Below are 9,237 nucleotides of genomic sequence, written 5' to 3'. Positions count from 1 at the left end.
TTTGCCTAACTTCTTTCTATTTATAGTAGAGACGGGGTCTCGCTTTTGCTCAGGCTGGTCTCGAACTCCTGAGCTCAAACAGTCTGCCCACCTCGGCCTCCCAGAGTGCTAGGATTACAGGTGTGAGCCACCGCGCCCAGCCTCGTCATCACTTTTATTCCTATTTTAAACTACTTTTTATGTAAGTGCTGAGGAATCTTGTTCACGTAAGTTAGTAGTTGGGAATGAAATGAGTTTTGTTCTAGCAATGTCACTCAGTTCTTTGAACTCCTTGCTACTTATGTACTCAAAATGACATAGTGATCTATCATCAAAAGGTATTTTTAATTATCTACTAGTTAGGTCTTCTTTTAATTTTGTTGAAAGCTAAGACTTGAAATTACCTAAAATGTAAAGATTTGTTGCCCAGTCGTTAAAGACTTTCACTTTCTTATTACCAACAACAGTATTTCACATTTCTCTTTATTTGAATCATGGAAGTTTCTTATCCCAGAATTGTATCACAGTAATATTATTAGCCATGTAGAAGGGTTGGCCTTTCTTTATCAAGTGAAAGCAAGAGTGGAAAGGAGATTCTGAATGACCCTTACACCACAGGAACGTTCTCAGATTACACTTAGATAGGGTAGGCTGAGCTGAAGTCCCGGAAACTGATCCCCTGTCAGAACCACCTGTCTGCCTGGATGTCCCTTGGAAAGTCTCTGTGGGTTCCCAGAGGTCTGATGACTCTTTTTGAAGACCTTATTCTAGCCTATGAGGTTTCTGGAAACTCATAAGTAGGATAGGCCTTTCTGACTCTTGAGCCTTGGTACTGCTGGCTTTTTGAAGGATTTAGTCATGTTTCTACAACTGTAAATTTAGTTGTGATAGTACTGCTTAAAACATGGTTGTTATATGGAAAAAAAAATCACAGTATGAACTTAGACTTAAATCATACTCATAGAGATACTATATAATAAAATAATCAGCAATAAAGTTTTTTTAAAAAGAAGCATCTGGAATTCTTTACATGATTTCATACAAATAAACTTCTCTATACTTAAGGATACTCTATTTTGTTATTGTTGCTGTTGTTAAAAAAGATACAGGATAGGAAATTCTGACCCTAGAATTGGTATTTGAGACCCTATCTGGCTTTCATTTGTGTTTCTTTTGAGATATCTTTGTAGCAATTCATGCTGTTAAATGGAGCAGTGTCTTGTCCTGAGTCAAGTTCTTGTCAGGAAGGTGACAGATCCCTGGGGACTCCATCATGTGGCAAGAATCACTCAAACTCCAAGTGGTTCTAAAGCAGCTTTGGTCATAATCTACTTGACAACTCCAGTTACCCTTGAGCCTTCTGGGACAGTCAATGGCAGAATTTCACTTTTCTGAACAGGCAATGTCATAATTTTGTATCAAGCCACAGACAATGTCCTGCTGTCACCTTTTTTTTAATGTTATCAAAGCAAACTTCTCAACCATTAATATACTCCCCCCTCTCTTTATTATTCCTTAAGATCTGGAAGGATTCAGCACATGGCAATTACTGAAGGCCCTTATCCTAGTGGTTCTAAACTGGTTGTGTGCATAAGAATCATGTGGGGTGCTTCTTTAAAATGTAGTTTTATACTCCCTGAATCACATTTTGATTCAGTAAATCTGAAAAAAACTGCCTGTTATTAGGTAAGTATTATCCAGTGTTTCTTTGTGTTGTCAACATTTGTGTCTCATAACAAAAAATTACATAGAGATAAATTCTCATTAGATGATTTGCACAGTATGGGTTAAACACAATGCAGCCGTCGATTTAGTAATCACAGTGAAATGGAAAAATGATTCCTTCCCACAGCATCAAACACTTTCAATGAGAACATTCTCAGGTCTATTCTCTCTGCTACTGAAAGAATATCAGCAAATTGCAGCTACCACTGATTTGGATTCATTTTATTTTGATTACGTTCTCAAATCTTTTTTTATTCTTGTTCAAGTAGTTCATTTTACTGTGAACCAGGCCAAATGTAAAAGCTTTGTCTCAATGTAAGTTTATGTACATCAAACCCAGGACTTTACTTAGCATACCACAACTTAGCAGTTAATTTAAAATTCCTCAAATTGGACAGGGTCTGATAACTGTTGAAATCATAGAAGAACCAACGTTAGTGATAAACCCATTGCGCACTTAACATTCTGTATGGTTTGGGTTATTATTTCTATTTTAAAGATTAGAAAATTGAGACTCTCAATGATAGTGGAGGGCTGGAATAGGAACCCATTCTCTTGAATGCAAACTCGTGGATTAAGAATGTCGACAAGGTAAACACGTATCTTGGCAAAAAGAAAATTAATTCCCTGGAGAAGGAGATTCTTGTGAGGTAATCAGAACTAGTTTTCTTTACTGGAAGCCCACTTTAACTGTGGAAGTCATTGAGTTACTGTGGGATTAAAAATCCAATGATGCTAACAAATTAAGGCAACCCTTTACTCATTTTGTGAAGCTATATCTAAGATTTTAAGTTTCAGTTTTTTATATTCAATTAATTAGGGTTACCCCATTGCCAACTTTACTCCAACTGGCATGAATTTTGCCCTAATCACAATGGATTATTACTAATGTTGGGAGTATTCTACTTTATTTATAAAGACAAAGACAAAGATATATGGACAGGAAAAACAGAAGACATGGATAATTGAATCTGAAGAAAAGAAAATCCTGTCAGAATTCTTATGCTATTTCCTTATGCAAATGAGGTCAGGAGCCATGTGACCAAATTCTATTTATTTATTTATTTATTTTTTGAGATAGGTCTTGCTCCATCACGTGGGCTACAGTGCAGTGGTGTCATCACAGCTCACTGCAACCTCAAACTTCTGGGTCAAGTGATTTATCTGCCTCAGGCTCCCAAGTAGCTGAGACTATAGGCATGTGCCACCATGCCCAGCTAATTTTTCTAGTTTTTGTAGAGACGGGGGTCTCACTCTTGTTCAGGCTGGTCCTAAACTCCTGACCTCAAGCAATCCTCCCGCCTCGGCCTCCAAAAGTGCTAGGATTACACGGATTACACCATGCCCAGCCCAAATTCTGTTTCTTTTGATGTCTTCCCAGTTCCTAAAATGGTGAGGGTAATAGAACCTCAATGAACCAACATTTTAAATTAACTTTATAATGGAGAATACATCTGTCCTTCAAATTATCTCTTTTTATCTTATCACTATTACTACCACCAACAAAAACAGCCACATACACAAACCATTTTGATATCAGTAAACAAATACATTTCCAAAATAACCTGTTGAGAAATATTTATGTGATCAAAGCATGCAGTAATGACAATCTTGTGTTCATAAAGCTCAGGCCCCATTCACTGTAGAAGGATAATGGTAACATAAAGAGATTTGCGGTTGTTACCTTTGGCAGATTGAATAATGCAATCAATAATTTTAGTTTCTGTCTAACTCTTGACTGGTCCATGAATTCATCAGCTGCCTTAGTTTAGGTTTCTATAACAAAGTACTATAGACTGGGTGTCTTATAAACAAAAGAAATTTATTTTTCATATTTCTGGAGGCTGGAAGTCCAAGATCAGGGCATCAGCACAGTTGGGACCTCTTCTGGGTTGCAGATTAATGACTTCTTATTGTACCCTCAGGTGGCAGAAAGAGAGCAAGATTGCTCTCTGGGGTCCCTTTTATAAGGGTTCTAATCTCACTCATGAGGCTCTACCCCATGATCTAATTACTCCTAACGGCCCCATTTCCTAATACCATCACATTGGGAGTTAGGATTACATTATATGAGTTTTGAGGGGACACAAAGATGACATCAGCCTAAAGAGATCATGAATGCAATTTAAGCAGTATGGAAGAGTATTAATATTTATATCAACAAACCTAAAATCTAAGATATTTGTAGCATCATTTTCCTTTGTATGCACAATGCTACTTGCTACTTATAGCACATTTTCAGAGACTTAAGTGCATTTTGCAAATCCTGTCCATTCGTATGAAAATGATCAAATATTTTCACATGTAAAAATCATAGAATGACACAAGCTGGAAATGACCTGGAAATAATTTTATCAGATCCTTTAATTTTATGCATTCTTCATTTCAGGGGAACACTTTAAAGACATTTGTGAAACAATCTGAATGTGGAATCCTTCTATGTTTTTACAATTTTTCTCAGTCTTTTGCAGTTATTGTACATACCCCCAATTCCACTCAACTTTATCAAAACTTTCCAAAATATTCATAGACACACCACCTTTCTTTTTCTACCCACTGATTTCATAACATTTCATTAACTTAAGTAACTACATTAAGCATAAAAATGGCATAAATAGGTTCGGAACAATCATAACTGACTCCCGGCGAGTATTCATCTCACCTAGGGGGACAGAAGTTCTCTCATACACCATGAGCAAAGTTTTCTGTGATATCAGTCAACACGTTTTACAGAGCGAATAGAGAGCTTAGGTTATCTAGTGAGTCAGTTTTTGCACCTAATTATAGTGGAATTGGTATGTTAGGTGGGACTCTTGTTTAAGTCAGTTTATTCCTCTTGTGCTGTTCTGGAATGTTCTGACCCACTCTGTGGAGCCAGGCGGTAGGCTAGGGGAAGGGCATGGGCTGGCTTTGTCGCCACTTCTCGACGTTTAGCTTTCACCTCTGGTAAGCCTGGACTCTGGAGGAAGCAATAGCAGCATTTCCATGGCCAGATAAATGCTGTTCTTAGCACTGATGGTAGGGAAAAGGACACGCTACTATATTTAATCCATGCGATTTGAGAGATGCTATGAATGCGACTGCATCTTAGGGGTATTGATAAATCTGGAAGGAAAATAGCTTTTGCACAAACTGTATATTGCTCTTATAACCAATAAAAGGAACATATTCTTTGCCTTTCCCAAGTGAATTGGGATATATTTGAAGGATCAGGAATAATGATTGTCTCTGGAGAGAACACGACTAATCTGGCTGAAGCTCCTTGTGTGCACTTGTCTCCTCTCCAGGGACAACCAGATCCTGAATTTTATATTTATTGTTCCCTTGCTTTTAAGCTTGACTACAAGTATATCTATTCCTAAGCAACATTACTCATTTTTCTTGTTTTAGGACTTTGCATTATTGGTATCACACTATATAATCTTCTGCTACATTTCTGTTTCTTTGCTGAATATTACATTTGTGAGATTTATACATATTGATGCATGTAGCAATACTTCACTTATTTTTATATATAATATATATTTATATTCATTTATTACCATTCTTTGGTGCTGAATTATATGAATAGACCATCTTGTTGATGAATATTTGGGTTGCTTCCAGTTTTTAATCATCGCCATACTATTTAACGAGCATCTTTGCTCATGTTCCCTGGCGCACAGTGCTACAGTTATATACCTGGGGTTGGAGAATCACAGGGTATGCACATCTTCGACTTTTCTAGAAACAATCTGAGACCTAAGATGATGTTATTTTCCTCCAGAGAGGATTTTTTATTTCCGTTTATCAAGTGCCTGGAGGCCGCAGCCATCTTGAACCATCATGCAATTTCTGGAACCAAGTGGATGACCTCAAGCTGGTCTGCAGTCTGTACACAGGCTACTTTCCTCTAGGCTTATCCCTACTGCTGGGATGCAGTCCCATAGGATCTCTTCCCACAGGGAGATCAGGTTTGCCAGGATTCTTACCTCTGAGCAGCCCTGGACTCCAGCTTTTTTGAAATTTCTTTCAAACTGATCCCAAATGTTGTTCCTCAATGTCTTGTTAGCTCTTTGATGCATTTGATATGATTCCTTTTTAAAACATTTCAAGCTTTTTTAGTTGTTGTGAGTGGAAGACTTGGTCCAACTTAACTAGTCTCTCATTACCAAAAGTGGAAATTACATCCTTTCAACTTTACTAGCTAATATTAATACCAATTTGCTGTACAAAATGGTTTATATACTTGCTAACAATGAAAAGCATTTCCTTTGATAGGAGATATTTACTTTCCCATGCATATCCTTTTGTAGTTTTTGCCTTTTGTGCTCTGGACATACATGTTCAAAAAATACATACAAAAATTATTAAAAATAAAAAAGTGAATTATCATTAATTTTGAAGGCAGTTTACCCTCCAGGAAATTAAACCATATGTTGTAATTGCTTAACTCTGCTTCCTTGTGTTCTCGCTAATTCAATATTGAGTTGATTATTATGTCTCCCTAGGAAATTTTTGTGTGGATGATGATGTTTGTGTTCACAGAATCTAAAATGGTTGGTGTTGGATTAGAATGGACCAGAAGATCACAGTGGATGGGAAGAATTCAATCAGGAAGTCTTAATGTATATTAGAAAAATGACTAGTTCATTTGTTGCTATGGGGAAAATGATGTTTTCAATTCTTTCCCTATGCAAGGGCATTCTTGCATTTAGTAAAATTCAAAACAGGTGAACATGCCAGTAGTAATAATGCTATAGGGATGCAATCTTGTAAATAACCTCATATTAAAGTTTGAAAATCCATTGAATTTTATTCAGTATTTGAAAAAACAAGGAATCTCCTATTAGGTCAATATTATCTGTTCACATGTGTAAATTATTGGTGTGAGACCTGAGGGGACTGCAGAGTTTGTTTAAAGTCATGAAAAAGAAGAATTAAAATGGCATAAAGAAGAATACTGTTGATTGTGATGCTAGTAAGTGAGGAATTTCTTAAAATCTAAATTTTCCTGAAGCTTATTTGTCTTCTCCAAACTCCCTACCCCATCCCAAATGTCTAGAATTGCTGAAATATAGCATGTTCAAAACGAGGACAGATTCCCAGGATGGTCTCAGTATGGTTCCCCCAATACATGGGAGGATGGCCCTGAAGTTCTCTCACTGTCTTTATCCTGATGATTCTATAATTATGATCCAAATGTTCCCCCAGCCCCCAATGATGGGTGTACCACTGTATTTGGTGTGTGCCAAAACCACTTAATTGATAAATCTGCTCTAGTAAATAAACATTTTTCGAAAAAAATGAACTTTTAATGTCATCAATTCTCACTTGTTTCATTTTTCCTCTTAATATGTATTTAAATAAGTAATATTTATAATTGATAATTTTATATTTAAAAGACTTGACACCTAAGTGCCCAATAAATGTTATTATCAGTATTCCTAATATACATTTACACTGAATCTAGAGCCTTTTATATTCTGAGTAATCTATTTATATTTAACAGTTGGATTATAAACTTTTAAAAATATATCAGTCTTTATTTTGTAGTCATAATTAAAATGTAATGACCTGTAAAAGACCTATAAATTAAAAGCTTGCCCTGTAATATGTAGAGAGTAAGAAGGCACTTGGCGTTAGACACCACAAAAGGCAGCAAGACGGTGTCTGTGTCTTCAATGGTTCTGTTCCCTGTGCACTTACTAGAACCTTTTTACTTTTGTATAAATGCCAGGAGAATTTCAGGCTAAAATTTAAAATAATTTACAAGATGAGTGTGGTTCATTCCTAGCAGGCCTAGTTTATCATAGTAGCTTTAAAAAGGTAAGTCTGTGAATTGAAAAGTCTTATTTGGGAAATAATAATGAAACCTAATAAATTTGACTTTAAATTGGCCTGGTAGAAAAAATAATGGTATTTCAGAACCACTTTACCTTCTATTACTCCTGCAGGGCTCCAGCCAATACAGTGGTCTCAGTGTTCTTCAGATCAGCATTTAATTTTTTCAGGAGGGTGTAGCACAGAGAGGGCAGAAGTCAGGGGAAAGGTGAGGTGGAGGGGAAAAAGGAAATGGAAACTACTATTAAAAGATTAAAAGCAGCAAATTCTAGAAAATGTTTTTAGATTTTTATTTCATAAACGGAAGGAAGAATTTCAGTTTTATTTTTAACTTCTTACTCGCTTGTCTTCTACTTCTAATTGGCCTTTTAAAAAGGAGACAAAAAACATCTACCTTTATGACTATGAATTAAAGAACTCTCTGGAGCTACTCTCAGTCTTTGCAATTTCATCCAACACTGACCCCTTGCCTTTGCTTTATTAAAATCCCAGCAAAACTGAAGGAAAGTCTGTTTGGAGGGATGTGAATTACAGCCAGAATTGGGGAGGGGGGGCCTCACTTCCCAAAATTTTTGATGTAATTTTCAACGTTCACATTGTGACAATATTTTCTAATTCTCTCCCCCTCCCCTTTCCAATACCACCTCATAAATACCACGCGTATTTTAGCCGTGTGGGAATAGAGTCAGGGATTATTTTTATAGCTATTCCCTGCCCCCAAAAATGGATCTAATGAACCTTTCTATAACTAGTTTATTTCAACTTCACTGTATAGTTTTCCCTACAGTTAGACAGACTGATCCATCTCTAATGGCCAATTAATTTCAAAATGAGAGCAACAAAGTTAAGGGGGCAGGGTGACCTAGAATTCCTCTTGGAGAAGAATAACCACAATGTTAAAAGCAGGGGTCAAAAATTCAGATGCTTTCCAGGGGTCAGTGGGTAATTAGGAATACATGGCTGTACTGCAGTAACATGGTTAGGAAATGATGGCTGACTGAAGAATTCACAGCCAATCCACACGTGTAACAAACACCACACTGGCTGAACCCAACTGGCTACATTCATCCACCATGACACCCTTTGGGGATCCCTTTTTCAAAAAAGTCCTATATCAGAGGGATAAAAAGGGAAAGGGTTTATTTGACTGGGAGCGAAGATCCCAAAGAGTTTTACTTTCTTCTTTTTGCTTTTCCTAAATAGATATTGAAAACAAAGCTTAAGAAAAGGCCAATCTAATTAATAGACAGGTGTAATTTGTTTGAAGCTTCCAAAAGTTCTCTCTGCCCAAATTCTCTTCCTTTCTGGTTTGCCACAGCACCTAGAACTGCACTAGTGGAGTCACTAGGCTCAGTGCAATTATGTTGAGGGAGTGGGGACATTGGGGAGGACATCAATTTATCATAGTAGCACACACGTGAGTCTGGCAGATATTTAGCTGTAATGTAGCTGACAGTCTTCACATCATATTCATGAGAAAAGTGAAAAAAGAGTCAGAATTTCATGCATCAAAGACATTTCAAAATAAATTAAAATTTATGACCGGTGAAGAACACCAATAGCATTAGAAAATCGGAGGTATCAGGGATGCAGAATGAAGGAAAGCCAAGTGGCTGATGGTATGGAATAAGCAACAAATTAAATAACTAAACTAAACTAATGTTATTGAGCATCTATGCCACGTGCTATGTGTGGTACTGGAGATACAAA

The sequence above is a fragment of the Propithecus coquereli genome, unplaced genomic scaffold (genome assembly GCF_000956105.1).
Source record: "Propithecus coquereli isolate 6110/MARCELLA unplaced genomic scaffold, Pcoq_1.0 Scaffold135, whole genome shotgun sequence".
In the NCBI taxonomy this organism is placed as follows: domain Eukaryota; kingdom Metazoa; phylum Chordata; class Mammalia; order Primates; family Indriidae; genus Propithecus; species Propithecus coquereli.
Note: the sequence above shows the minus strand (reverse complement) of the source record.